Source organism: Dermacentor andersoni, chromosome 6 (genome assembly GCF_023375885.2).
Source record: "Dermacentor andersoni chromosome 6, qqDerAnde1_hic_scaffold, whole genome shotgun sequence".
NCBI classification, from domain to species: domain Eukaryota; kingdom Metazoa; phylum Arthropoda; class Arachnida; order Ixodida; family Ixodidae; genus Dermacentor; species Dermacentor andersoni.
In genome coordinates, this window is record NC_092819.1 from 25,853,935 (window position 1) to 25,881,583 (window position 27,649).

The following is a 27,649-nucleotide window of genomic DNA, read 5'->3' on the forward strand; positions in this document are numbered from 1 at the left end:
TGCGCCGGAGCCGCTTGATAGCGCCTCTCATTTTGTGCGCATGCGCAGATGTATCAGTGGGGGTATACATATAGCGGGGCGTTTGCCAGTGTGGTATAGTCGCAGAGAAGGAGAGCGAAATTGCTGCTCAGCGGCGCAGAAGAACGGAGAAGTTTAACTCATCGGATCCCGAAGTAGTTGCCTGGCAATTAGTGGTTGAGCGTAGGTTGAGCTCACGCTACGTATATCCTGGCATAGCCGAGCTAAGCCACTGCTAATATTTTTCGTTTAGTGCCGTATCCGACAGAATGAGGGGCAACTGGTGATAGTGGTAGTATAAGTGCTTCATATACAGGGTGTCCCAGCTAAATTTAGCGAGATCTTAAAAATATGCCGATGCGACCAAATGCATGTTGCTGACTATTGTATGAAGTAAGTCACACTGTTTTCTGCATTCTCCTTCATTGCATAATTAGTCAAGATTCAGTAACCAACGTCTGAAGCAATGAAGATACGAAAAAAATTCAATTAGAAAGTTCTAGAGCGTTTTGCAAAATGTCCAAATAACAGTTTCGAAATTTCTATCTATTATGTATTAGTTTTTTTTTTCGCTTACTGCAGATGTCCGCGATATAAAAAAAAAATTATCGTGACATGGCCGCTTGCGCGCCATGATTGCAGTGCTTCCAAATGTCCCACGCAAAAACGAACATAGCATTTAGCAGGGTGTGCTGCCGCTTAATAGGCGATAGGGTATCCTATAGGCGCCACATCATTCGGCGTCAGCGAGCCCATCTTGCAGCCACGCGATAATCTCGCTTTTGTTGGGAATGAAATATATTTTGTGGTGTCTCCATAACATGGAGACACCATAGAATTATACGAAGTACGTTTCAGCCGGAATGACTGCGCAATTAGCGCGCAACGTCAAGTCTCCAGAGGATAAGACACAAGATTTGTCTGCGTTAAGAATATGAAGAATGACTTCAGCTTGTGCTCCCTGAATAAGGACCCTCTTCCGTAGGTGTTGTCCGCGAATGGCCACAACAATGGTTGCATATTTCCTCTATGGCGTCAGTCGCTTTATTTTTAGTAAAGCAATGAAGGGGGCTATAGTTGGTGAACGTTCATGGTTATATTGCGCTCAGTTTTACACAGACAATATTAAGGAAGGACAGGACGTGGACGGACGTAGCGCAATCCGTCCACGTCCTGGACGGATTCGCTTTATTCATATCGCTTTATTGATATCGCTATATTGAGTCGCTTTATTGATATCGGTTGCGCTAGTAGGTGTAGTGGAATCCGTTCAATAGGGAAACGTTACACGCAAGAGCAGTTGGCTCCCTATGTTTCTACCTATGTTCTACCTATTTCTACTTATGTCCCTACCTATGTTCAGTTTCCTACCTAAAGAAGCACAGAGGACAAATTCGTTTTTTTTTTTCTAAGCACTTTTTCCTCATTGACCTGTCGTTATCGCTAATATCACTCTCGCTATGGTGATTAGCTGCGATCAAATGTGATGAGACCTATCGAGTTGTGTTTACTGCAGGAACACAAAACCGAACGCAGAAAGCCCGATGTCCTCCCGAGGAGACGCTCAACGAGACCGGCTGGGCGGCCCGTGCAGCTTTCAGGCCAGAATGCCTCCGGTGCGTTTGCGGGTCGATCGAGATCATAGTGGTATTTTTCCTCTCGTCCCGGCGCAACGCACGACCTTTACAGTGCGTGTGCTCGAAAGCGTTGTTTGGCCTAAGCGACAGTGCCCCTGGATACACAAGATGAACGTCGGGAAGTCACACTAACCGGTTTCCGTACGTGCTTCTCCAAGTGAGCTTGACTATAGACCCATCGAAACACGCAATTCCTTCTTTCTTTCTTTCTTTCTTTCTTTCTTTCTTTCTTTCTTTATTTCTTTCTTTCTTTCTTTCTTTCTTTCTTTCTTTCTTTCTTTCTTTCTTTGTATTTCTCAGACATGCGAGGTGTCAAGCTGTCCTTTCAGGCGCACTGTTTTCTCAAATTAATTACAGCCGCACTCTGGTCTGAAACGGCCTTTGTAACAGAGGCTGGTACCTGAAAGAGTACCGCGCAACTGCGACCGGGACGGACCAGCTCGAATACAAGCCATGCGTGCCTTCTCGCACTGCTGGGCGCCTTGCGTCCTTCGGTTGCGACGCTGCGCTTCCGGTGCCACTATACCGCGCGATTTCAACGACCAGCGCCGCATTGCACCCTGCGGCCCTTGAAGTTGGCCAGGCGGTAGGTTGTTATTACGGTGCCTTCAATCATTCGGCCGGGACCATGAGCCGTCTGGTTTCACTTCAAGCGATTTGGCGAGAGAGTATATGTGTGACCGCAGGGGCGTAGGGGCGCCAAATGTCGTTTCGCGCACAAATGCTATGTGCGAACAGTAAATCAAGCTAGACAGGTAGATTGCCATCGTGAAGCACTCCAAGCTTTTCTTTGTTGAAAAAAATGAAAACACTAATTAGCGGAAGAAAGCGCCCCTGCAGATCCGACTCGCCTTCCTGAATTCATTTCGCACTAAAACCGCGGAACTGATGATGTCATTGATTGACGTCACTAATCTTATACAGTTGATACAGTTAATACAGCGCCTGTGATCGTTCCTATTTTCTTACTTATTTCGCTACTACGTTGTATTACGTCACGAAGAGCTGCTTCGGGAATCTGATCCTTGCGTCGCCGCCTGAATCACTGAAAGAGTTTAGCGATTTTCTTGGCACGCACCGAAAGCTTTTGCCTCAATAAAAGTGATATGTTTGTTATAATATGATACATATCATAAGAAGCCAACAAACACTGACACCAAGGACAATATAGGAGAAATTACTTGTACTCAATAAATGAAATAAATGCGAAGGTTGGGGGATCGTTCCCCACCTGCGGCAAGTTGTTTTTTCATCCACTTTCATTTCCATGAATTTATCGTTTCTTTATTTGATTCATTAAGTACAAGTAATTTCCCCTATGTTGTCCTTGGTGTCAGTGTTTGTTGGCTTCTTATGACGAATAATAAAAATCGGGCCCCTCGGTTTACCCCCTCCCCTTTCTTCTCGTTTATAATATGATAGTTATATGTTGTACCGCATAGTTACATTAAATGCTGTTAATTAATTATGCTTAAGGAGAGAGTGGCACACAAGAAGGTACAGGCTGCTCCTCTGACGTATCGTTATTTTTCTTTTGTTTTTTATGACTCATTTTCAGGGATGCATATATAAGATACGTCTGCGAGGACGATATGACGTGTGGCTTGTGACACTCGCTGAATATATTACTGCTGTGTCACGCACACACGCACGAACGAATTACACAATGATGTCGCCGCACCGAAGGAAGTCCAGAACTACAGTATAATTACAGGACTATCCATGCTTACATAAGGCGCATCTAATTAGTATCCGAGCACCCATCCCAGCATGTGTCACTAATCTTTCAATAATAAAAATCTCGGTTGAGTGCCATATCAGTTATATTTCTTTCCCATGGGCAAGAGGAAACGTCGTCCTCATTTCAGGAGTTTCAATACTAATCAGGAGTTTCCCAAGAATGTGGACGCACTTGTGTGCCGCGCTTCGGATTCACGATTCGTGCCAGCAGCGCAAAATCAAACGAGACAGAAATTGGAGACACACGCACCGCGAACGCCGGCTTCTGTGGTGTCTGTGTGTCTTCCTCGTGTTGTGTTGGATTGATAGCCGAATACGTTAGCTCTTGTTACGCTCGACCTGCGGAGGCTGGCGATCTTCGGGAAAGCGACAGTCCCCAACTGAACGGCGCCACCATGTCTACTGCGGTGACTCGCTTTCTAAGGACGACAATACGACAGTCCCCAGCCCGGCGGCGCCACTATGTCTAGGCGCTGTCGGCGGACCAAGTATTGTTAGTGGATTCGCTGTCACCGTCACGGTTTGTTTGAAGCGGTGGAACTCCTGGAAGACGGTGTTTTGCGGCGCCATCTCACGGGTCTTAGAAGTCGTCAGTCAATGGACAGACGCGGCGGCCACTGTCTGCGGAGTCAACTCTAGGACCAAGAGATGCCTGCTCGGGGCAGGACCCGTGTCTGCGAGAACCCTCTCACCTCGGTGTGGTCAGAGAAACCTGCGCGGAAGTGAGTGTGTAAACCCTCCCCGTCAAAGGCGGGTCGGCGACGATGTCTTTGGACGCTACGAATTGGTCGACGGTCGACGGCCATTTTCCCTCACCTAGGGATCTAGGGAGAACAGAGTGTTTATAAGCAGCCGTCGCCCGGCTGCTGCGTGTGCATTCTCTTTCAGTCATGCTAGACTGATGAACTGTAACTTTCTCATGTAGATACTGTAAACAAATCTTATATTCCTCCTTCTCGATAAGAATAAGGCTCTCCCTTCAACAACGTTTTCAGCGTGGATAAGTTGGACGATGGCATGGGCCAGCTACCGTCTATTTCATGCCCGACCCCAATCATTACACTCAGCGGACATGCCAGGCTGTCAAGACTGGCATGTGTATTGGACGTGGACGAGGTGATGTCAAGAACATGGATGCTTACAAGACCGTGCAATATAAGCACAATATCGGTAATCAAGAATTTGCTGCAGAATCGTCAATTCAGCTCTTACGCTCAGACGTACCTTACGTGATCATTCTCCCAAAGCATCTGGTCAACCTTAATTTCTCGATTTTAAAGATATATACACTGGTGATGTGTTGACTGTCGTGAACGCAAATAAGGTGCTCTCTTTTGTTTTGATCCCGACGCAAGATAGACGGGGCCGGCCGAACGATGAGGGGTAGTGAGCGTGTACAAGTGGACTCCTGGCCCCTGTTTAGAAGATTCGTAAAAAAATTTATTTGAACAGTTCATCGATACCTTATTTATCAGCGACCATTATACGTACACCAAATCCTGACTGGGAGCTTACCAGTATCGTTGAAAGTAAAAGTATACCGTCAATGCACTCTGTCGATGCTAACATATGGGGCAGAAGCTTGGAGGTTAACAAAGCTTGAAGACAAGTTAAGGACCACGCAAAGAGCGACTGAACGCTGATAGTAGGTGTAACGTTAAGAGACAGGAAGAGAGCGGTGTGAATCAGAGAGGAAGAGGCGATAGCCGATACTCTAGTTGACATTCGGAGAAAAAAAAATCAAGCTGGACAGGCCATGTAGTGCATAGGGCAAATAGCAGGTGGACCACTAAAGTTGCAGAATGGGTGCCAAGGGAAGGAATGAGCACAGTCGAGGACGACAGAAAATTACATGGGGTGATGAAATTAGGAAACTTGCAGGCGTAAGCTAGAATCAGCTAGCGTAAGACAGGGGCAATTGGAGATTGCTGGGAGAGGCTTTCGTACGTCCTGCAGTGGACATATAAATAGGATAATGATGGTGGTTATGATGATCCATAGAGTTTTCTCAAACAATCCGTTAGCAAGCCTTTACAACACAACGACAGGTAAATGGATATAAATTCGATACTTTCGTCCAGCAGACAGCACACAGTACTCATAGTCAAAAGTACAAGTCTACAACAGGGCAAGCAGCAAACCCGTACATACAAGACGGGCAATCTACCACCTTCATTAATCCTCGTAAGAAAAGGCACTTGAATCTGTGCGAGCTGACTGGCACGGATCGCAGTTCCTGCCGTCATCTCGTCCACACTTATGATTGACAGGCTCCCTATCGTACGCATTCCCTGGTGCGTTTCTCGGGTACCGTTCTTGAGCGGTTCGAAGCTAACTCCAGGCTCAGCAACTGTTGCCTCAGCCGTGGCGTTTTCTTTCAAACGTTTACGCTGAAGTGGTTGGCTCACACACCCAGCGACCGCCGGGCTGAAACTCATCATTTCAGTGGAGTAGTCAACGCCGTCAAACCATTTGCCTAATACACAACCATTTGCCCAATATCCTCCTGTTTGATAGCAAGGAGTTTCCTCAATAGCGGAGGTGGGTCCAGCGGTTTCCTCATTACACATAGCTATCGATATTTGCACTGCGCATGTCGAACGACTCAAGCCAATTATCGGCCCATGCATCGTTTCATGGAAGGCGTCAGTCTTCCTCATAACAAACCACGCCGCACACTCCACCGCGTGACCTTGTCACCTAGCCTTACTTAATTTGTTTGCTGTAGTGCCTCGCTATACCCGCAGGACAGACCGGCGCATTAAGGTAAGTAAAAGAAACACCAAAAAGAAGAAAAAAAGTCACTGCAGATGTGGTTTCCTGTCAGAGGAATTGGAAGAGGAAGTAAACAATAAGGAAATTAAGTATTACCGTCAATGCCACCGTTTCCCGACAGATACGCGTGCCTGCGCCGCAACCTTCCAGCGCGGATCAAGTCGCCAACTACACTCCGTTTCTGTGCTAACGTGTCTGTAAACTTGGCTGGACTAACTTACAAAGACGCATCAGGCCTCCCTCTCCACCACCAGGGAGTGTCACCTGCGCAAAGGAAGACGACGCGTATCGCAGTCGTCGTTGATGTTGAAAACGTTCAACAAACTGTGTTCATCTCATTCGTCTTCTTCTTTGTTCAAAGAAAGCAACATCCGGGCTCTTACGTTGAACAGAACGGGCGCATTGATAGAGTAGCAGAACCGTTGAATGAAAGGAAAGCTTAAAGTACGTGGCACGTGATGCCGCTTTAGCGGTCGCGGACCAATGAACAACGACAGGTTCTTACTGCGAATTCCTTTTGTTGTAAAGTATTCATTTGGAAGTCATACTGAAGTTCATTTTCATGGCTGGGTGGAGCATACGGAGAGCGTGCCCATGTGGCACTACCTTAACTATCGCCTCCCTTAATGAAACTTCTCTGAGAGGAGTTTTGTGGAATTTTTGGTCTGTTCCTCACCACCGTTTATACGTCATATGTGGTGAAGTGCAGCGAAAAGCTCAAGTAAAAGACCGCGTTCAAATATGGCACCTTCCTCGCCTCCTGAAAGTTGGTGACGTCTTTGCAGATTCCCAGAGACTTCATCGACGCACGTGGTCGATTCGGCGTTCGCTTTCTCCCGAAATGACGTCGGGACGTTGCGACCATTAGCGTACATCGAACAGCCAAATTGAAGGATTGAATGTCTATTTCCAATGGCGGTTGCGACGCAACGTTGACGATTTCGCGCTCGATCTTAAGGTAACGAGTGTTTTATGCAGACCATCAACGACTTTTGATTTGGCGCGCAAGGACAATCAACCATTTGCTGAAAGAGTTACCGCAGGCTCGTGGCCGACGCGCTGTGCTTCTTAAGCAATGAAGACTGTAGAACTTTCATGCGAAAGAGTGAACTCAATGCGTTACCCTAAGGATTACTTCCGGTACTACTGTGAGCAATCTGGTCCATACTAATCGCCGACATCGTCCTCATTTCATCCCTTTCTTTTCCCAGCCTGTCCCTTCTCCCCAAATGCTCAGAAGTTGGACAATGTGCGTTGATATAGACAATGCCTCCTAGGCAACAAAATTAGGCCGGCGCCTCTTGCCCCGTGACTCGAAGAACCGTAGCAAGTTGGGCACCCCGGCAAAACTGCATCAGGTACAGCGCACATCACGTAGACACGTCACAAGCAGCAGCACTTGCGACGTGCGCCTATATGTCTTTTATTTTAGTTATCGCGTTGCACTGCATCATGTCCTTAAGAAGGCACAAACTAGCCTAACATTTCCTCCTCACTGCTTTCTCTCCCTCTCTCTCACGTTCGCGCTGTAGTTAAAGATGCAGTTGATTCGTAACATCATGGTGGGACAATCAAGAGTCCATTTAAAGCCAGGCTCTGGAAAAAAACAAGAATCAAGAACAGCATTCAGTGCAATCATTGCAATGCACTGGCTCTCTGGCTCTGTGTGTGACGTCAAGGCTTAAGGCTGTGCTTCCTGACTTCCTGGGTGTATTCAGTAAAATGCGATTGACCTTGGATATTAGTTAAAGAAACTCTTGTAACTGCCTGTGGAGGTGAACGCGAAGAAATTGATCTGACATGGCGCAACGCCGCGTTATCCACGAATGTCTTCTTTCTCTCCCTCTCTCTTTTCTTCTCGAAATGACGAAAGAGAAATGACGTCTGCCCGCTTCAGCGCGAACAGCTTCGCAGCCTTTGTTATGTATTTAAACACGTTAAATTATAATTTAAACACGTTAAATTCTTCCATTATAGGTATACGTAAAAAAAAAATACGGGTTGCGACGGGAAAAAAAATTGGCAGGGAAAGTGCTTTCAGTGCAACGTAAGGGTACATCTGCGTGCTGAAAGAGGTTTTTCGCTGAATTTTCGCACTCATTCGGTAACGTGCCTCCGACGTAAGCTCAAGGCGTTTGCCTGCATATGTCGAAAGCTGCTAATTCCGCGAAGGTCACTCACACTCGTTGGTCGGACAACAAAGCTTCAGGAGATAGCGGCGAGGTTCCTTCGATGCGTTACAAGACGTACATCAGTCCGACGGGCCTACATAGGCGTTTCTCATCAAGTACAGAGCGCAACAAAGAACGACGTTGCGCATTCTCATGACTATACATTTAGCGAACCCAAAACTTCCCGAGGCACTGCTTTCAGCCAATGAGTGTCCGCGTACGGGCAGCTCCTAGACAGCCCTGGGCACACTCGTAGTCTCGACGCACATATGTCCCACAAAGAATAAGCGGAACAATTATTAGATCAAATGTGAAACTTACTAACTGAAATCTACGAGGAACGAAATTAAGGATGCAGTCAGGAATGACATATTAGAAAGATTCCTAGCCAGCTATCCCCAGTCCGCGAGCCAAGAAATAGGTATATTTGGCACATGTTATTTCTCAACGTGGCCCTCGAACACTTTTCAAGCAACCGTATTCTCTTCATGCGTTGCGTAGGTTGACGGTTGGAGAGATAGATGCAACCAGAATGGCAGTGGTACGGGCACGCTGTCCCAAGCCATTCAGCCGACAATTTTCAAAATACAAGAACAGAAATGCATGCCCCCAACTGAAATTTTGCGCGGTCCCCTATCCCCATTTCTCTCCCCCACTGACGTAACCACTCGCTGTCAATGCTAAGAGCTCAAAGCGCCTACGTAGCGGAAGTGGGCACGTTACGGTTGCCTACATGCTCTACGTTCATTGATTCCGCTTACTATACGGTGGGCTGACGTCGCCGTTACCATGGTAGCAAACTACCTTCGCGCATTGCAGCTCATTTCATGGTTGCTGCTACTGGTCGAGCATCTTGGGACTGCGCAACATATCCTTTCTTCTTTCATAGCCTGCGCAGGCCGTTCAGCAGAGCACCGCGAACAACAAAAAGGGTGCGGAAGCAAGGGTGCAACGAGGAGCGACACTTGCACCACGTGAGGAACACTCACGAGTGTATTGCATAACGCGCAGCACGAGGCAACGAGGAGACAAGGTTGCTCACGACCGTGCATGAGCGAGAAGCTTTTTGTGCGAAGTTCCCGTGTGCGCACTTCTCTATATAACATAGAGCGATGTTCGGAGGCCAGAGGCGAAATAACAGCCAGCGCCCGTACCGTGTTTTGTAGTTGTAGTTATTCTTTTGTTTAACGATTTTTGTTCATACAGAAAGTACAGCACACAAAAATAAAATCAATGTTTAATTTATCATGTTTTTGCCGCAGTGCAGTGGTTAGCTGCAATTTTGTCTTTAACCAATCACGGGCGCGCGAGTGGCGACTAAGATGATGACTCTTGCGAGTGGCAATGGGCGATAATGCGGTCGGCAAATATTAAGTTACGGGGTTTTTACGTGCCAAAACCGTGATCTGATTATGAGGCACGCCGTAGTGGGGGACTCCGGAATAATTTGGACCATCAGGGGTTCTTTAACGTGCACCTAAGTCTAAGCGCACGGGTGTTTTCGCATATCGCCCCCATCGAGATGTGGCCGCCGTGCCACCTCGTGCTTAGCAGGTCAACACCATAGCCGCTAAGCAACCACGGTAGGTGGTGCGGTCGGCAGCGATGTGGTGATTTCCTTGCGCGATTAAAATATTAATACGATAGCGTTAAGGGCTCCGTGTCGCAGAAAATCCGTCGCAGGCGTCGGCGTCCGGCGTCCAGCGTTGGACGTCGTTGCGTCAAAAAAGATTTTCGAACCAGCCATACCCAGGCCCTCCATGTGGTGCAAGGAAGTTACCGAATCGATCGTATTTTTCAAGCTAAAATACGCAGAAAAATCGTGAAGTACGACTTACACACGCCCTACGGACATGATAGCGTCAGAATGTAATTTGAATATACGAGAAAACATAATTCTGTAACGCGAAAACTCAAGCAAACCTCTTTTCCAGCGTTCATACCATTCATAGACCGGCCACGACGTCCGCTATTTGCCCGCGCCGGTGCGTGAATATCTCGAAGTACGCGGAGCGGCGCGCCCGGTTTCCTGAAACACTTCCAGATGGCACTCGCCTCCGCCGCATCGTAAACCCGCATCGCGGCCCACGCAACAGGCCGCGTTTCTACCAGAAAGCTCGCTTGTGTGTACAGTGTTCGCCGTGAGCATTTCCCTGTAAGCATTGCAGTTACATAAGCGGCAGTTGTCGGGAAGCGTGACAACCAGTTAGGGGTCTTTGAATGCTGTTGCGTTCCACTCTTAAAGGCGAAGCTTAAGAGTTCTCCAAATTTTGAATATATTGATATCGGTGCTTTGACCTATGCCAGAAGCATTTCTAACCGACAGCCTACGCAAACCACAATAGAAGACGGTGGCTTGAAAGGCGTTCGAGGGCCCCTTTAGGGTGCGCAGAATCCAAGAGCATAACACGATCAGCGACAAAAACAGCAGTACAGAAGGGCAAAGCAGGAACAGCGACCATTTATTCTTTCCGTGAACTTTCCTTTTCATATTTATATATCAATACGTAAAGTAAAATAATGTAAGTAAAATAATTCGACTAGGACAGGCCGTTAACAAAGAAACATCAATAAGTGGCCGAGAATATGGCGCAATCAACTAGGCGTACGCGACGCGTATAGAAAGAGCATGCGCACACTTTGTTCGTCCACAGTGGTGGTGCCTGCGCGAAGGCACCTGGCAGACTGAGGAGAGCAAAAAAGAAAACACACACACACTCAAGAATAAAAAAAACGGGCAACTGCTCTGCAAGAAAGACTTTACTCTCTGAGTAATAGGAAAGAGCGGGATGCGCGGCGTGGGCCAGGCGGAGTGCCGGAGGTGCAACAGCCCACAGGATGTTTACTTGAGCGAGTCCAAGTGAAAAAGGGGTGGCCGGCACTCGGTTTTCGTGACGTCGGTTACAATTACTTAAAAACAAGAGAAGAACTAAAACGACGCCTTTCCGTAGACCAGAGCAGGCTAAATGCACACGCATATTGGCCTGACAACGCACTGACACACTTTTTTTACGGCCCCCAGTAAGAGCCATAGAAAAAAACCACTCTCATTTGTGCTGATATACGTGCGATTCGGTCACTGTTCCTCGTGATGCGCTCTTGGATTCAGCGCGATTTTTAAGAAGTATCCAAAAATCTACACGTACTCAGCACTGTAGCACGTATGAAGGTTGGTTGCTTTTGTACGAGGTTAAAAACGAAATAAGTGTTAAAGAGAACTCAAAGGAAAGGACATTTAGAGAAATCAGCTATAAGCTGGTCTTACGATGGACATGACAGCATATACATGACGATAATAAAGGTGAAATAGTACGATGGAAATAACAAAGAGATGACACGATAGACGTGTTGACAGCAAGTACAACCACCCCGACGATGGCAAGACGTCGGTCCTGGTGATGATGATGATGACGACGACGACGACAATGATGATGATGATGATGATGATCACTACGTCTGAATGACATCTGAATGACGTTGTTTAGAAGAAGTTTTACTTCAGGAGCTGTTATCTACCATATCTAACCGAATATAGGTCGACGTTGAGCCATAACCTATATTCAGGTCCAAGAAATGTCGACCCATATTCGTGAACAAACCTAGCAAAGTACCGAGCTAACGAAGTTCCTCCATCGCGCCCACCGTAAAGCTATAGTGTGACAATTATTCGGAGCGGCTTTAAGAAATACTTCGCACTCGAAGCACTCGACGGCACCAAGGACGACGTCGTTTGTAGTGCTGAGGACTTCTCCGACGACTTCTCAGCCCACTCTGACGACTTCTCTTCCGACGAGGATGCCACTCAACTAGCGAGGTTTAGAAGCCTAGCTTACGACAAATAAAGGTGTATCATTTTTAAAGTATATTTTTTCCTTGACAGATATTGGTAGACCTATATTCAAATCAAATTTTATTTATGTCACGGCGAGTTCGCTATATAGGGATCACGATATAATCGGGTAAATACGGTAAATGCATGGTGACAGATAAATCGTTTTGCTAATCCACTACACCTAATTTAATTAGGTTTGTTGAATTTACAAGGAAAAGCTAAAACATGCGTTCTACTCCGGTGGCCACTGTGTATGGCGCGACCGCGCGGGTCCTATCTTAAAATTGATCTGCGATGGGGACAGTAGGTGCGCCAAGCGCTGAACATTATCGCGCGCGCTTAGTTCGCGTTGAAGCGAGAGGCAGCACGAAGGTCAATTCGCTCGCTGCTGCTGCCGCGAATCCTCACACCAGCGTTTTGACAGCGAGTTCCCGCGGTGATCGAGTGAGGTGCGTTTATGTTCGCCTGTGCGCGCGTTAATGCTTGTTAATTTAGTTAGTAAGCGAGTGTTCACAAGCTTATACGGCCAATAAAGCTACTATTCTTACTTCGTATAGCTGGCTAATAATTTGCCATCGCAAACAATGCTTAGCCATTCGGGTGAAACTGCGTCTTTCTTTCCTTTCCTCATTATTTGAATTTCAACCACAGCTAATTACCCCTATGCTTTTCTCGGCTTCATTGCCTGCTGGCTTTATATCGTCGTGATTAGGAAATTAAATCCAGCCCCCACTTTTGCCTCCTTCTGGTTTACTAATTTACGAGTAGTACTTATGCAAAACCGTCTAAAACACAGCAACAATTTCGCTTACGTTGTAAACTCATGCATCGCATTTTTCCGCCTTAAGTTCTATAGCAGATACAGTTTAGACAACAGCTATATCGGCACATGGTACAGAATTACAGATCTGTAAGCTTCGCGAATCGGATGTCTTTCTTCTTTTCCTTCTCAACATGGCACTGCCCCCATTCTCCAATCCCCTACCACGAAGGAGTAGGAGGACCTGTCGACCAGCTCCTGCCCTGAGCACCAGCTTCGACCAGTGGACAGAGCACGACGGGCGGCGAGGGACCACGGCGTCCTGGACTGAGGACGCGCCTACCTGGAGACGACAATCGTCATCTGCTCATTAAATAAAATTTATTCTCTCTCTCTCTCTCTCAGTTTTGCAAAAATTTATAAAAGATTTGATGCCCTAACTGTAAACTGTTTCAAAAAGTCGGTGGGTTTTAGCTTTCTCCCTTAAATGCAGTAAATTTAATTGAAATACGTTCAGCGGTTGTCGCATGAGAGCGTTCCTGCGTTTCATGTGAACTTGAAGAGGGAAATCAGAGTTGGCCCAGAGGCAAAACAGCTAACTTGGTTTTTTCATTGTTTTTTTTTTTAGATTTCATTGAGCAGACATAAGACACGCACGTAACTTCAGACAGGCTGACGCGATTCATTGCAGGCACTAAGCATAGCTTGCTATTGCAAGTGAAATTTCGCGTGATTAGACGTTTCGGAGGCAAATATGACACACGAGAGAACTTGGAGAAAAGTCTTTATGGATCAATGTAAACATCATAGCCACTCGATCAAAGAACAACAACAACAACAACAACAACAACGACAACGACGACGACGATGATACTGGGGTTTTACGTGCTAAACGCACAATCTGATTATGAGACACGCCGTAGTGGAGGGGCTCTGGATTAATTTTGACCAGCTGACGTTCCTGAACACGCACTTGCAAATCTAAATACACGAGCGTTCTTTCTTTTTTTGCATTCCGCCCCCACCGGAATGCGGCAGCAGCGGCCGAATCCGCGACCTCAAGTTCAGCAGCGCAACTCCGTAGCCGCCGGGCGAGTAGTGACGAGTAGGGAGCACTGAGACGAGTAGGGAGCACTCTGGCGACCTCTGGACAATCGTCCACTTTCAGAACTAAAAGCTTTAGGCCAATGCTCCGAAAGAACATCCGCGTTGAAGGCCTTACTCGCGCTATTAACGTTCTTGCGGTCTACGGGGCTTCACGACAGACTCTAAGAATGCCGCCCCCTACCGTTCTGTAGTGTACGCGCTTTGTTCGTGCTTGTCTCCCTTTCTTTCTATCTCCCCCTTCCACTCTATTTCTCTTTTTATCCCTCTTAACCCTTCCCCCTGCGCAGGGTAGCCAACCGGAACTACCTCTGGTTAACCTCCCTGCCTTTCTCTGCATTATTTTCTCTTCTCTCTTTCTTCCACAAGAAACGAGATGACAAACACAATGGCGTTGAAACTTGCAACAAATGCCACGAGAATCGCACTGCAGACACCGCTTCGCTCACTGCAGCAGCACGAAGCTATAAGAGCGCCACCGCAGTTTCCGAAGTCAACAAGACCTTTTTTTTTTTTTTGGCAAAGATACAAGGCCCGTCAGGGCAGCGTTTTCACTATTTCAATGACAATCACTGGGCACGCTGCCTTTCGTTTCCACCCGTAGAAAAGACCGACGTTACACGTCCTTTAATCGGTGCTCCGCGATATAAATCGATGCTGTAAAGATAACGCGATAGGAACGACCTCCTTATTCCGATACGCCCGCCTCTAGCTACTTGTGCCTCTTTTTCTTTTTCGCAAGGCCTCACGTTTCACCCAGTAACGCTGCGAACTTGGCACGGTTTCCACGAAAGGCCTCCGGCGTTCATAAACGCTGCGGACAAGAAGGCATGGTGGAACAACAACGAAAGGACGCAACTTTGCCAACTCTTCCGAGGCAATTATATCTCAACAAGGTGCAAGGCAACAACGACGCCAACTAGAAAAAAAAAAAGAAAAGGAGGGGGGGGGGGGGGTAATCACAAGTAGAGCAATAAACACTTTTTCTTTAGCTAGCTATGCCGCTACGAAATTAGAAGCTTGCGTCTACGCTGTTTTGTGCCGATAACAAAACATGTGCCGCGCATATCGATTTCCTCTTCCGTCACAGCGATGACGCGCGACGCGCAGTGAATGTGGCCATCAGCATTCCCATCACTCAGGTTGTTTCGAAATAGCGTCAACACCCTTATCTTCTCTTGAGTAACTGTCACGCGCCATTGGCCACCGCCTATAGGTGATCGTCGGATTGTCATCATGTAGTGGCTGACGCCCCAACGCCAGTCAATCAAGAAATACCCTTAAGGTAAGATACGTTTTTGGGAATACCTGCATTCGCAATAACGTTCTCACGTTAGCACTGCTCCGAACATTGGATGTCAGACAAACAAGAAATTCTTTTACGTAAGAGAAATTTTGGGAATTCGTAAGAGCAGATTACGGCTAATTGGCGATGTCAAACGTAGTAGCGAAGGCAGTCAGCCAATGGCAAGCACCGCTTGCGACACAAAGAGCTTCACGAATTCAGCTGCAGTTGTTGCTAGGAGAGCGAATTAAGTAATTAAAGGGGGGGGGGGGGTACGTAGAGCAAAGAGGGCGGCTGATTGGCGTCCTAGATATGAGGCAAGTCTCGTACAGTAGCCATAACAAGTGGCCGAACCGTGGGAACAGGCAAGGCGCGTCGACAGTGCTTACATGACGTCACTGGTTCTGTGTTCACGACAACGTAACCAGCTGCGACGTCACAAACGAGAGGGCTATCATCAGGAACATCACTAATGTAGCAGACCACCCTCGCACCTCGCGACGTCATTCGGCGCGCGTGAGAAACATACGGGACAATGTTGCCAAGTCGTGTTTGCTTCTTTCTTTTCTATTTAGTAGTATGCATGGAGGATGACGTCAGCCGACCACCGATCTTCTTTTTTTATTTTTGTTTTTGCCGCGGAAGACCAGGACGAATAGCGGCCGCAACGGAATTAGTTGACCAGCCCGAATGTGTTCGCTCGAGGCGCTATGTTTGGATCGCGGTCACCGTCGTCTATGCGGTGCCCGGTTTCATTCGTCGCTTACGCAATGTTCTCCCGCGGTTTAAGGATATGCGCGTGGCGCAATGACCGTGTGAAACTCCGATCCCCCAGTTTCTTTCGCCAGCTGAAAGCTCGGTGACGACACACATATTAAAGCGAGCTATCCGCCCGATACGTTTTTTTTTTTTTTTTTTTGATGTACACTTACGCATGTTTTTCATCCTTGTCGCCAAAGCCTACAACGAGTCACCATTAAGTTTTAAAAATTAAATTGTGCGGTTTTACGTGCCAAAACCACTTTCTGATTATGAGGCACTCCGTAGTCGAGGACTCCGGAGCTTTCGGCCACCTGGGGTTCTTTAACGTGCACCTAAATCTAAGTACACGGGTGTTTTCGCATTTCGCCCCCATCGAAATGCGGCCACCGTGTCCGGGATTCGATCCCGCGACCTCGTGCTCAGCAGCCTAACACGATAGCCACTGAGCAACCACGGCGGGTACCATTAAGTTTAGTCATATTACTGAATTAACCTTAAGGGACTCTTGAAAATGCGAACCTGTCCTGTGGGCATAAACTCAAAGGCAAACTTGGATCCAAATTCATCACCTTCTGCACTTCCCTTCCTTGGTACCCATTCTGTAACTCTAACGGTCCATGGGTTATCCACCCTACACATTGCATGCCCTGCCCAGCTGCATTTCTTTCTCGTAATGTCAACTAGAATATCGGCTATCCACGTTTGCTCTCTGATCCTAACCGCTCTTTTCCTGTCTCTTAACGTTACGTCAAACATTTTTCGTTTCATCGCTCTTTGCACGGTCCTTAACTTGCCTGGAAGTTAACAAAAAAGATCGAGAGCAAGTTAAGGATCGACATGGATACTGATGCACAAGTGGAAAAGGACAGCTATTCCTGTCACTACGCCAGCTACAATAAATAAAATTCGCTGTTTCTATCAATTCTTTCATTGTTCTTGACGTTGACATGACGGATAGATAGGAAAACAAGATAGCTGGTCCCAAGAATAGCAGCACCGCTTGTGCGTTGAATGAGCTTAAAAAAATCAATGATGAAAGATAAAAGATTTCTGACGATAAACTTAACTGCTAAAGAAGTCATGCGGAATTTACCCAAAATTCAAAAGGAAAATTTATTCCTGGGATCATTGATAAGGATTTGTCAACATCGTTCCATACTCGATGACTACGCTTCCAGTGACACAGGTAAATAACTTTGACGTATGTTTACCTCCCTCGACGTTACACTTGTCTGTGAGTCCACTGTGAGTCCACTGTGAGTCCAGTTCTCAGGAAATAAAATGTGCCCCGCTGTGTGCAGACAGACTTCCATGAACACGGCGCCATGAGATTACTGTGCCCAGTGCCCGAGCTAAGATGTGTAAAAAGTTCTAGCCTTAGTAGGACCCTCCAGAATCAGGGAGGCTTCCGCAAACTGTGGTGTTGGCACGCCGTGCCCCACTTTCAGTATACCGACGAATATGTATCAGAACGCTCCCTCAACCAAGGTGAGCGTGATGAGACCATCGCTGCAGCCGAGGTCGGTCAAGACGATATCACGAGCAGCCTTCAAGCCATCGCCTTGGATTGAAGTGATCTTGCATGTCGCGCGACCCTGACCGTCAACACTGCGACGACTCACGCGCACTAGTCAAGGTGATCGACTATATATATAAACTTATATTTCAGGATTTCGCGCTCGCAAGGTGATAATGGATATTGGATTTTTTTTTCATCTCGGGAAGCAGCGAAATGGGCATGGTAAATGCTTTAAAGCGAAAAAGCCCATACTGAATACGAAGAGAACGAGCCGGGCAGCCACAGGCTTCGAGATAAGTGGAGAAGTCGCCGTTTCGCCCGGAAGGCTAAGCATCGATTGCGGTAGCAAATTAGTAGACAGCCTTAATAAGTAAGGGCAGTAGTTTTATCAGTAGTTTAGACTTGTAAACACTCGCTTACTCTCCAAATTAACAAGCACGGTGCCAGCGCGCACACATCACACTCGATGACCGCGGACACCCGGTCAAAAAGCTCGGGAGAGGAAGCGCGGCAGCTGCAGCGGGCGAAGTGACCTTCGTGCTGTCGATCACTTCAACGCAAACTGAGCGGCGAGAACACAGCACACGCAAAGCTACGAGCCAGCCGTCGGCCCACTTTCACTCTGCCGCTGAAGAAGATCGCTTTCAAGACAAAGCCACTGCGACTGCGTGCGGCCGCTCCATACGCAGTTGCTGCCGAAGTACAGCGCCGCCCCCCCCCCCCCCCATCCCTATCTCCCCTCCCCCAGTTCCTTGCGCGCGACGGAGCGCTTCCTCCCCGCTTTCCTCCCTCGCGCACGCGACACTGAGCCGCGATTGACGGCACACCCTCGCTCGCTTTCACTCGCCCATACAACATAAGGCGCGTAGCGACGGTGTTGGGACGGAGACGGCAAAAATGGAAGGCTTTCTTTTTTTTCTGGCGCTTTGATATCCGCAAAATTATTTTTGTTCCTAAAGCTAAGCGAAAGGTGGAATCATGGCCACGAGTTTGCGATGAAGCAAAATTATTTTTGTTCCTAAAGCTAAGCGAAAGGTGGAATCGTGGCCACGAGTTTGCGATGAAGCAAAATTATTTTTGTTCCTAAAGCTAAGCGAAAGGTGGAATCGTGGCCACGAGTTTGCGATGAAGCAAAATTATTTTTGTTCCTAAAGCTAAGCGAAAGGTGGAATCGTGGCCACGAGTTTGCGATGAAGCAAAATTATTTTTGTTCCTAAAGCTAAGCGAAAGGTGGAATCGTGGCCACGAGTTTGCGATGAAGCAAAATTATTTTTGTTCCTAAAGCTAAGCGAAAGGTGGAATCATGGCCACGAGTTTGCGATGAAGCAAAATTATTTTTGTTCCTAAAGCTAAGCGAAAGGTGGAATCATGGCCACGAGTTTGCGATGAAGCAAAATTATTTTTGTTCCTAAAGCTAAGCGAAAGGTGGAATCATGGCCACGAGTTTGCGATGAAGCAATATTATTTTTGTTCCTAAAGCTAAGCGAAAGGTGGAATCATGGCCACGAGTTTGCGATGAAGCAAAATTATTTTTGTTCCTAAAGCTAAGCGAAAGGTGGAATCATGGCCACGAGTTTGCGATGAAGCAAAATTATTTTTGTTCCTAAAGCTAAGCGAAAGGTGGAATCATGGCCACGAGTTTGCGATGAAGCAAAATTATTTTTGTTCCTAAAGCTAAGCGAAAGGTGGAATCATGGCCACGAGTTTGCGATGAAGCAAAATTATTTTTGTTCCTAAAGCTAAGCGAAAGGTGGAATCATGGCCACGAGTTTGCGATGAAGGTTCTATACATGGTGTGCTACAATATAAACCTATATCTTAATATGAATAATCCAGGTAAATGGAGCTCGCCGTAGATGAGAAAGGTCGACACCACTAAGATACCACTAGAACATCTTTTTTTCTACATAAAAAAAATCCTTGTCAGGTACGAATGCGACGTTATTGAGGCGCACCAGCTCAAGTTAGCCAGAAGCTTGAAGAAGTCCAGAAATTATCAGCACACTACATACAGGATAATTATTACCAGAAGTGACCTCGTGATTTCTAGAACGGAAAAAGAAAAGGGAACCAGACAACCGTGCGGTTGGCTACCCTGCAAAGGGGAATGGAAACATGACATGAAAAAAAGAAGAGGCTGAAGAACCGGCAGTTCGCATTTACGGTAGAAGTTTGAGCATGTCTCTAAAGGACAGCTCAAGCCTCGTGGCGACAGAAACATAGAAATAGTTACAATGGAAAGTAATTTTTTGTCTGAAGACTTTCATCGTTAGACCCGAGAAACATACTTACCTTTCTAGTAGCACGGACGTGTCGTTTACCGACGTATCCCAAATAATTACTCTCTAAATTCCTCTGCAGACAACGAAGCGGCACTTCGAGTGGCATGCCCGTCACCGTTCGTAAAGTTCGGCAGCCGCATTATCTCAAAGTTGTATGAAACTCAACTCGGAGCCTGCATCTCCCACCTGTGCGGACTGCTGCGCTCGCAAAGTCCTTTGTCACAACAGCAATCGAGTGGAGGCACTTACCCGCCGACGCCGTGCACCACTCCAGCCCCGATGATTTCAAGAAACACACCGAAGAAACCATCCACTGTTTCTAAAAACTCATCCATCAAGTAATACCTAAATACAGGGGCATTTGAGGCAGAGTAAAGAAAGAGAGAGAAAGAAAGAGAGAGAAAGAAAGAAAGAGAGAGAAAGAAAGAGAGAGAAAGAAAGAAAGAGAGAGAAAGAAAGAAAGAAAGAAAGAAAGAAAGAAAGAAAGAAAGAAAGAAAGAAATACACGAAGTGTTAGCCTAGAGTAGCTCACCTCATTGTGAACGACTACAGAACTTTCAGAGGACTGGACGAACAATAATTGCGAACAAATAATTTCAAAATATCGTACCAGGGCGGCCTGAATATTAACTCCTTCCCGATTGTCTTAATCTTCCCTACTCTATGGTGGCATCTCAATTTCCTTCACCGCAGCACGCGTGAACAAGCCCACGCGCCCCGTAGCTCCCGCTGTGGCTTACATAGATTAAGTGGACGTTTCGGCTCTCCCGCCATTTGCTCTCCTTCGCGGGTGTCGTGGGCAAGCGAATGAGAAGCGCTCGTCCGTGTCTCTTCTTGTGTCGTCTGTCTGGCGCTTTAGTACTTCAGTAACATGCACCAACTAGCCCAACAAAAAGTTCCGCTGGAATGAGAAGCGGCTGCGAGAGTGCGTTGTTGAAATAACCATCCCCGGGTGACCTCGCGCGTATCGCGATCGTGATATGCTAAACAGTGAGAGGACAGCCTGTGGGAAGACGCCTGACGGACGACGCTATAACATAGCCTGCATGGTCTGCGCATGCGTGGCGACGCGTTGGGAGAAGTTCAATTGCTTAAATATGCTGTAGTGGGCGTCTCAAAAGGAGCTCGGCGCGTGTACTCTGGGCTACGGCCCGCTGACATTGAAAAATACTTCGGGGTAAATACTTCGAGACAGGCTGCGCCTCTCTGCGTGTTTGCAAGACGTTATACAGTTCTTGGTGTACTTAAAAATTTTCCTTGATGTTTACAAACACGTGGCGGATATTACCCGTGTGAGCTGCGTATTAGAAAGCCACAGTTGTATTAGAGAGGCTGTTATTAGAGTGGTGACATTACGTAGGCTGTTTTATGACACGGAATTAGTTCCATTTCCTCTCTATCTGAGACGAGGAATCCCAAAGTTGTTCTCGAAATTATGGTACGCTTCCTGGCGGAAAAGTTATCTCGTAAATCATCTTACCACCCCAACCCGAGTAAATGCGAAGATACTATCTACCACTCCTAAAATTTTTACACATTTACGGGTGTAATAGGGGTGTTTCGGTTTTTCCCCCTTGTAAACACCCATGAAACGCCCTTTTTCAGGAAAGGATGTTCCACAAGAAAACACCCTTAGAACACCCCAGTCGTCCTACTTTACACCCTAATTTTGTGAGCCTAAATTAACTGCAATAGTTTGATAAACGAATATTGGCAGGTTACGCATTCATATCGGCTATACGTGAAACGCACGCTACCTGGCTGCCCCTGTGCCACAAACTTTAGGCAGCGCCAATTACCAGCTGCATTTCCTTTTAGATATGAATACTGCTTTAACCGTATTGGATATATGAGTAGGACGACTTACTGCAGTTCCCGGGTATGTCATAAAGAGAACTACACACAGCCACCAGAAAGCCTTAGTTTCAGCAGGTCGCTGGGGGCTGTGCAAGAGTGTGCCATTGTTAGCAGGGTCCATGATGATTCCCATTCACCGCTTTTGCAATTAAGCGAGATACTTTTTGTAAACAAGATTCTTGTAGTTGAGGAAACGGTATTTCGTGCCATTTGCTTTGATGAGCATTTTTTATGCATACGTTTTACACCACAGGCGACCACCAGATTATGTGGTCATTTCCAGAGTGATATAGAACCTGTATACTTGAGAGAGCACAGAGGTCGAACAATTGACACTCAGTGGAGCGGAAAAAAAACAAATTGAAATCCTAGGCGTTCAGTTGCGTGCCTGAACCACAGCGATTGTCAGACGCGCCGTAGCAGGGGACTCCGGGTTAATTTTGACCACCTGGGGTTCCTTCGGGCGCATCTGAAACTAAGTACTCGAGCGTTTTTTTTTTTTTTTTTTTTTTTTTTAATTTCGGCAGTTATCGACATCCTACCGCCGCGGCCGTTATCGAACCCTTGACCTGAGCAGCTGTAGACCAGAGCTACTAGGATACTGCGGCGGGTCAGCTGCTTCGGACTGCTATAGTGACACGGTTTTTGCCGTCCATTAAAGACATACGCATAACAAACGTTTCGATCTGTATCACTTGCGCCACATTAGCTTTTTTTTTTTTTTTAATTCCGGATGTTAGTGTCCTAAAACGCCAGCATTGTCTTTGCTAACAACGGAACGGAAAGGTGGAGAACGAAGAGAGTTCATAGAAAGCCAGTCTTCTTACGCTCTGAATAGCTCCCAGTGATGCTCCCATTCAGTCGGTGTCGCTTGACCAGTTGCAGACAGCGGATGTGCCATTACGGTTGGATGGCACGGCACAGTCTATGCACTACATGGAGTTAGTGAGACGGGCAACAAGAATAAGACTGTTTATTTTGACAGATGATTTGAGCAAGGTGCAGTTTAGCGCTGGTTTTACTGAGTACTCATTGCATTAAACACTACTGTTAAGTCAACGGAATTAAGCGATTCAATGCTACTTGACTGGACTTAATCCCAGATGCTGCAAACAGCATATATACAATACAGTGCGTTAACATACATTTATGCATTTGTACAGGAATACATGTCAAATACATACAGAAACTTACATAGAACAGGTAAGTTCTCAGTTTCACGATACTTCGGCGTATAAAAATGCAAAACTGACAACAGTTTTCTTAGACCAATAAACCGAAAATAACAGCATAAGTGAAGGCGCAGCAACAGACTTCCTTGCATACATTAAAGTTCGAATAGCTTCAAGCTGTAAAACTTATCTGAAATTGGTAAGCGTAGTAGAGCACCTTCGCTGGGAGATGGAAAAACGATTCCGGCATTCGTTTTCAGTAAACGAGAAAGCGCGCAAGTATTCGAACTTTCCCAGTTGGATGCCAAACGCACGGAAGGGACAAACACATTTAGACGACTATCTATACATACCACGTCACATCCTCTAATATGACCTCAATGTGCAGTTATTTCGTGCATCGCTGTCGTATTGCGAACTATTGAGTGCTGTGTGGGTGTCTTGTTTTTCTCTGCGTCCACGTACCATTTGCTTTAGACAAAAAAAGAGAAAAGCTTCCAATGACTCATACGAACAAAAATTATGAGGTTTTACTTGCGAAAACCACGATCTGATGATGCACGCCGCAGTGAGAGACTCCAATAAATTGGACTACCTGGGGTGCTTTAACGGACTTAAATTAAGTGAACAGGTGTTTTCCATTTCGCCTCAATAGAAATGCGGCCGCCGTGGCCGGGATTCGATAGCGCAACCTCGTGCTTAGCAGGCCAACACCATAGCCACTAATCAACCACAGCGGATGCCTATCACGAAGTCCAAATCACCGCACTAGTCGCAAACTGATTGCGAGTATTGTGTGGCGCAATTGCGAGATTGTCGTGTAACTGAAGATGGGAAATAAGGCACCCTACAGTAAGGCTCCATTGCTCTGTATGTTAGAGGTTAAAAAATGCATTTGACTGAGCACAACCGCGCATGCGTGGTTGCTCGACTCGTCACAGCGTATGAAAGCAGCGAAAAAAAAAAAGGCAGAGCAATGCGCCACGCGTGAACATTTACCAAGAACAGTGCTCAGTTTTTGGTTATCGAGCAACGCAAAGGTAAGGTTATTACAGGTTGAGAACGGAAGATTTTCGTAATAAATCAAGTGTGTGTCCTTATATCGAGATTAGTACAACAATGGTAGCGTGTGCAAATTCAATCACTGTTGAACGCAAACGCATTCAGATGCATGCGAAGAGCAATGGAAAGACAACGTACAGCAAAAAAAAGTACGGGGGGAAACTCTGGTGAACTTAATTCGCTTCAACACAAAAAATGCAAGCGGACATTTTCTAACCAAGATTTCTTTGAGCGTGCTCGTCACTTCTCTAGGCGTTTACACACGACTTGGCATAAAGGGAATACATGTAGCCCCTTCGAAGCAGCTGTTTGACAATGGCTCACGTGGTGCACTTTAATCACGAAATTACACAAGTTTGCGTAATCTGAACTACAGTCAGCAGGCAACGACGTCACCGTCGCGTGAAGGGCGCCCTGGCGCTTCAGTGTTCTTGCCTATCTTGCAAAGTACGCGATAGTTGTGGACACAAATATCAAACTACGGCGCGGTGTAAGCGGTGAACAAGCGACGACAGCGGGTAGCACTGTCCGATAAACAAACGACAGGTAATACACAAGTTGGACCATGTAGATCCATAAAAACGTTTGATGAGTCAAGCACACAAAAAAAACTAGCAACAGCGAGCCCGGTGACCTTTACAACCAACCAGTCTTATAGTTTGAAGTCATTATCATCATGAGCAAATCAGGAAATCTTTGTTGGCGAGAGTAATCACCCTCCCCTTTCCCATTCATTGACATTGTGTCCTTTTGTAGTGGCATGTTAATCTCTTCGAGTCAGTGATGTGCGACGTGGAAGAACCGAGAAGGTGTGAAGACCGTTTCTGGCACGAGAAAGGAGCCTGAACAAATCCGCTGAAGGCTGAAACGAGGACAAATCAATCCATGGACCAAAGCCAAAAAAACTAGCGGTTCTACCAATCCAAAAGCGCATGCCCATAGACGATAGTAAACCATCAAACCAGGAACCTTTCAACGGGAATGAACCGGGAAAAGCGAAGCAAATGTGACGATGGAAATGCTACCAGAACAAAAAATTGTAAGTGCGCCAGGTAGCAGCGGAGCTCATGTCATACGTTCTCGATCGAAAAAAAAGAAGTCCAGAGTAGGCCACACACACACACACACACACACACACACACACACACACACACACACACACACACACACACACACACACACACACACACACACACACACACACACACACACACACACACACACACTACGGAAGAACACAATGAATGAATGTCCATTACTCTCGCCACCAAAAATTTACAGATCGGCTCATGGAAACATTGACAGTCCTTATTAAGTACCGAGTGGTGTCCACTTAACCAGAGCTTTACTGTTCTGCTTCGTATTAACCGGAATCCTAGAAGCGCTATCCACTCGCTGAGCAACGTTCCACTCTTGCTAAACAGAAAATCTTGCTACACAAAACTTAAACATGCCTGCAGAAAAAGGCAACAGCGAACTGTAGGAGCACATCCGATGGACAATCTCGCGACGGTGACCCCACGCAGTCCTTCAGAGCATGAACACGCCGTCAACACAGTTCAGGACACCGCCACGACAGGGGTTCGACGCGTTCACTAGTGTGAAGAAGCTTGTTGTATAGAGCACGCGGCAGGATCACCGGGCTGAAGGTAGTTGCTCGTGAGGCAAGGCCAGGAATGTTCTTGTAAATAAGAGTGCTGGGACGTTTCTCTTGCGCCACAAGCGACAGCAAACACTGGGAACCTGAAATGACACAAGCGCTGTTGGTCATTCGAAAACACGCAGGCGCAGTACTGTCGTGTATACGCGATATTTACCAGAATTAAGTGTAAGGGCGCCAGGCTAAGTCCAGTCTGCCAGCAGGACGACGTCGGCGAGAGAACGTATAGAAGGAATAGTAGTCGCTCATGGAACGGCTGATGCTGGTGCCCGAAGTAATCTCTTCTGGAGCGCAGAACGGAGAGCCGATGTGCAGGAGCGTGCTAGGTGTCCACCGCAGTCAAAAACAGGAGTGCAGAACCTGTAACGGCACAATGTTTATTTTTTAAACACTGGAGGACACCGTCGTAATACGAGTCCCGTGTGAACGGCACTTACCAGTAGTAGTGCAGGGCGAGGAGACAAGTACAGTCTATCAGCAGGACGTCACTGGCGAGAGAATGTAGAAGCAATAGCAGTCGCTCCTGGAACAAGTGATGCTCGTGCCCGAAGTAATCTTTTGGAGCGCAGATCGTAGAGCCGTGCAACAGCGCGTTGGGTACGCTTGTGGACCACAATTGAGAACAGGAGGGCAGAACCTGTAACGACACAGTGCTTATTTGTTAAACACTGGAGGACACCGTCGTAATACGAGTCCCGTGTAAAGGACACTTACCAGTAGTAGTGCAGGGCGAGGAGACAAGTACAGTCTATCAGCAGGACGTCACTGGCGAGAGAATGTAGAAGCAATAGCAGTCGCTCCTGGAACAGGTGATGCCCGTGCCCGAAGTAATCTTTTGGAGCACAGATCGTAGAGTCGTGCAACAGCGCCTTGGGTACGCTTGTGGACCACAATTGAGAACAGGAGTGCAGAACCTGTAACGACACAGTGCTTATTTGTTAAACACTGGAGGACAGTCGTAATACGAGTCCCGTGTAAAGGACACTTACCAGTAGTAGTGCAGGGCGAGGAGACAAGTACAGTCTATCAGCAGGACTTCACTGGCGAGAGAATGTAGAAGCAATAGCAGTCGCTCCTGGAACAGGTGATGCCCGTGCCCGAAGTAATCTTTTGGAGCACAGATCGTAGAGTCGTGCAACAGCGCCTTGGGTACGCTTGTGGACCACAATTGAGAACAGGAGTGCAGAACCTGTAACGACACAGTGCTTATTTGTTAAACACTGGAGGACAGTCGTAATACGAGTCCCGTGTAAAGGACACTTACCAGTAGTAGTGCAGGGCGAGGAGACAAGTACAGTCTATCAGCAGGACTTCACTGGCGAGAGAATGTAGAAGCAATAGCAGTCGCTCCTGGAACAGGTGATGCTCGTGCCCGAAGTAATCTCTTGGAATGCAGACCGTAGAGTCGTGCAACAGCGCTTTGGGTACGCTTGTGGACCACAATTGAGAACAGGAGTGACGAACCTGTAACGACACAGTGCTTATTTGTTAAACACTGGAGGACAGTCGTAATACGAGTCCCGTGTAAAGGACACTTACCAGTAGTAGTGCAGGGCGAGGAGACAAGTACAGTCTATCAGCAGGACGTCACTGGCGAGAGAATGTAGAAGCAATAGCAGTCGCTCCTGGAACAGGTGATGCTCGTGCCCGAAGTAATCTTTTGGAGCGCAGATCGTAGAGTCGTGCAACAGCGCGTTGGGTACGCTTGTGGACCACAATTGAGAACAGGAGTGCAGAACCTGCAACGACACAGTGCTTATTTGTTAAACACTGGAGGACAGTCGTAATACGAGTCCCGTGTAAACTACACTTACCAGTAGTAGTGCAGGGCGAGGAGACAAGTACAGTCTATCAGCAGGACTTCACTGGCGAGAGAATGTAGAAGCAATAGCAGTCGCTCCTGGAACAGGTGATGCTCGTGCCCGAAGTAATCTTTTGGAACGCAGACCGTAGAGTCGTGCAACAGCGCTTTGGGTACGCTTGTGGACCACAATTGAGAACAGGAGTGACGAA

General features: G+C 47.0%; 1 long non-coding RNA gene across 1 annotated transcript; it reads right to left on the bottom strand.

Annotated features, from left to right (window-relative positions):
* Nucleotides 1-22,699: 22,699 nt before the first annotated feature.
* On the bottom strand, nucleotides 22,700-27,649 carry LOC126521749 (uncharacterized). The gene is made up of 8 exons (XR_008610369.2): nucleotides 27,451-27,649; nucleotides 27,176-27,375; nucleotides 26,901-27,100; nucleotides 26,626-26,825; nucleotides 26,351-26,550; nucleotides 26,074-26,273; nucleotides 25,794-25,996; nucleotides 22,700-25,719 (listed from the first exon to the last, which is right to left on the bottom strand). It is a non-coding gene; the product is annotated as an uncharacterized lncRNA (long non-coding RNA).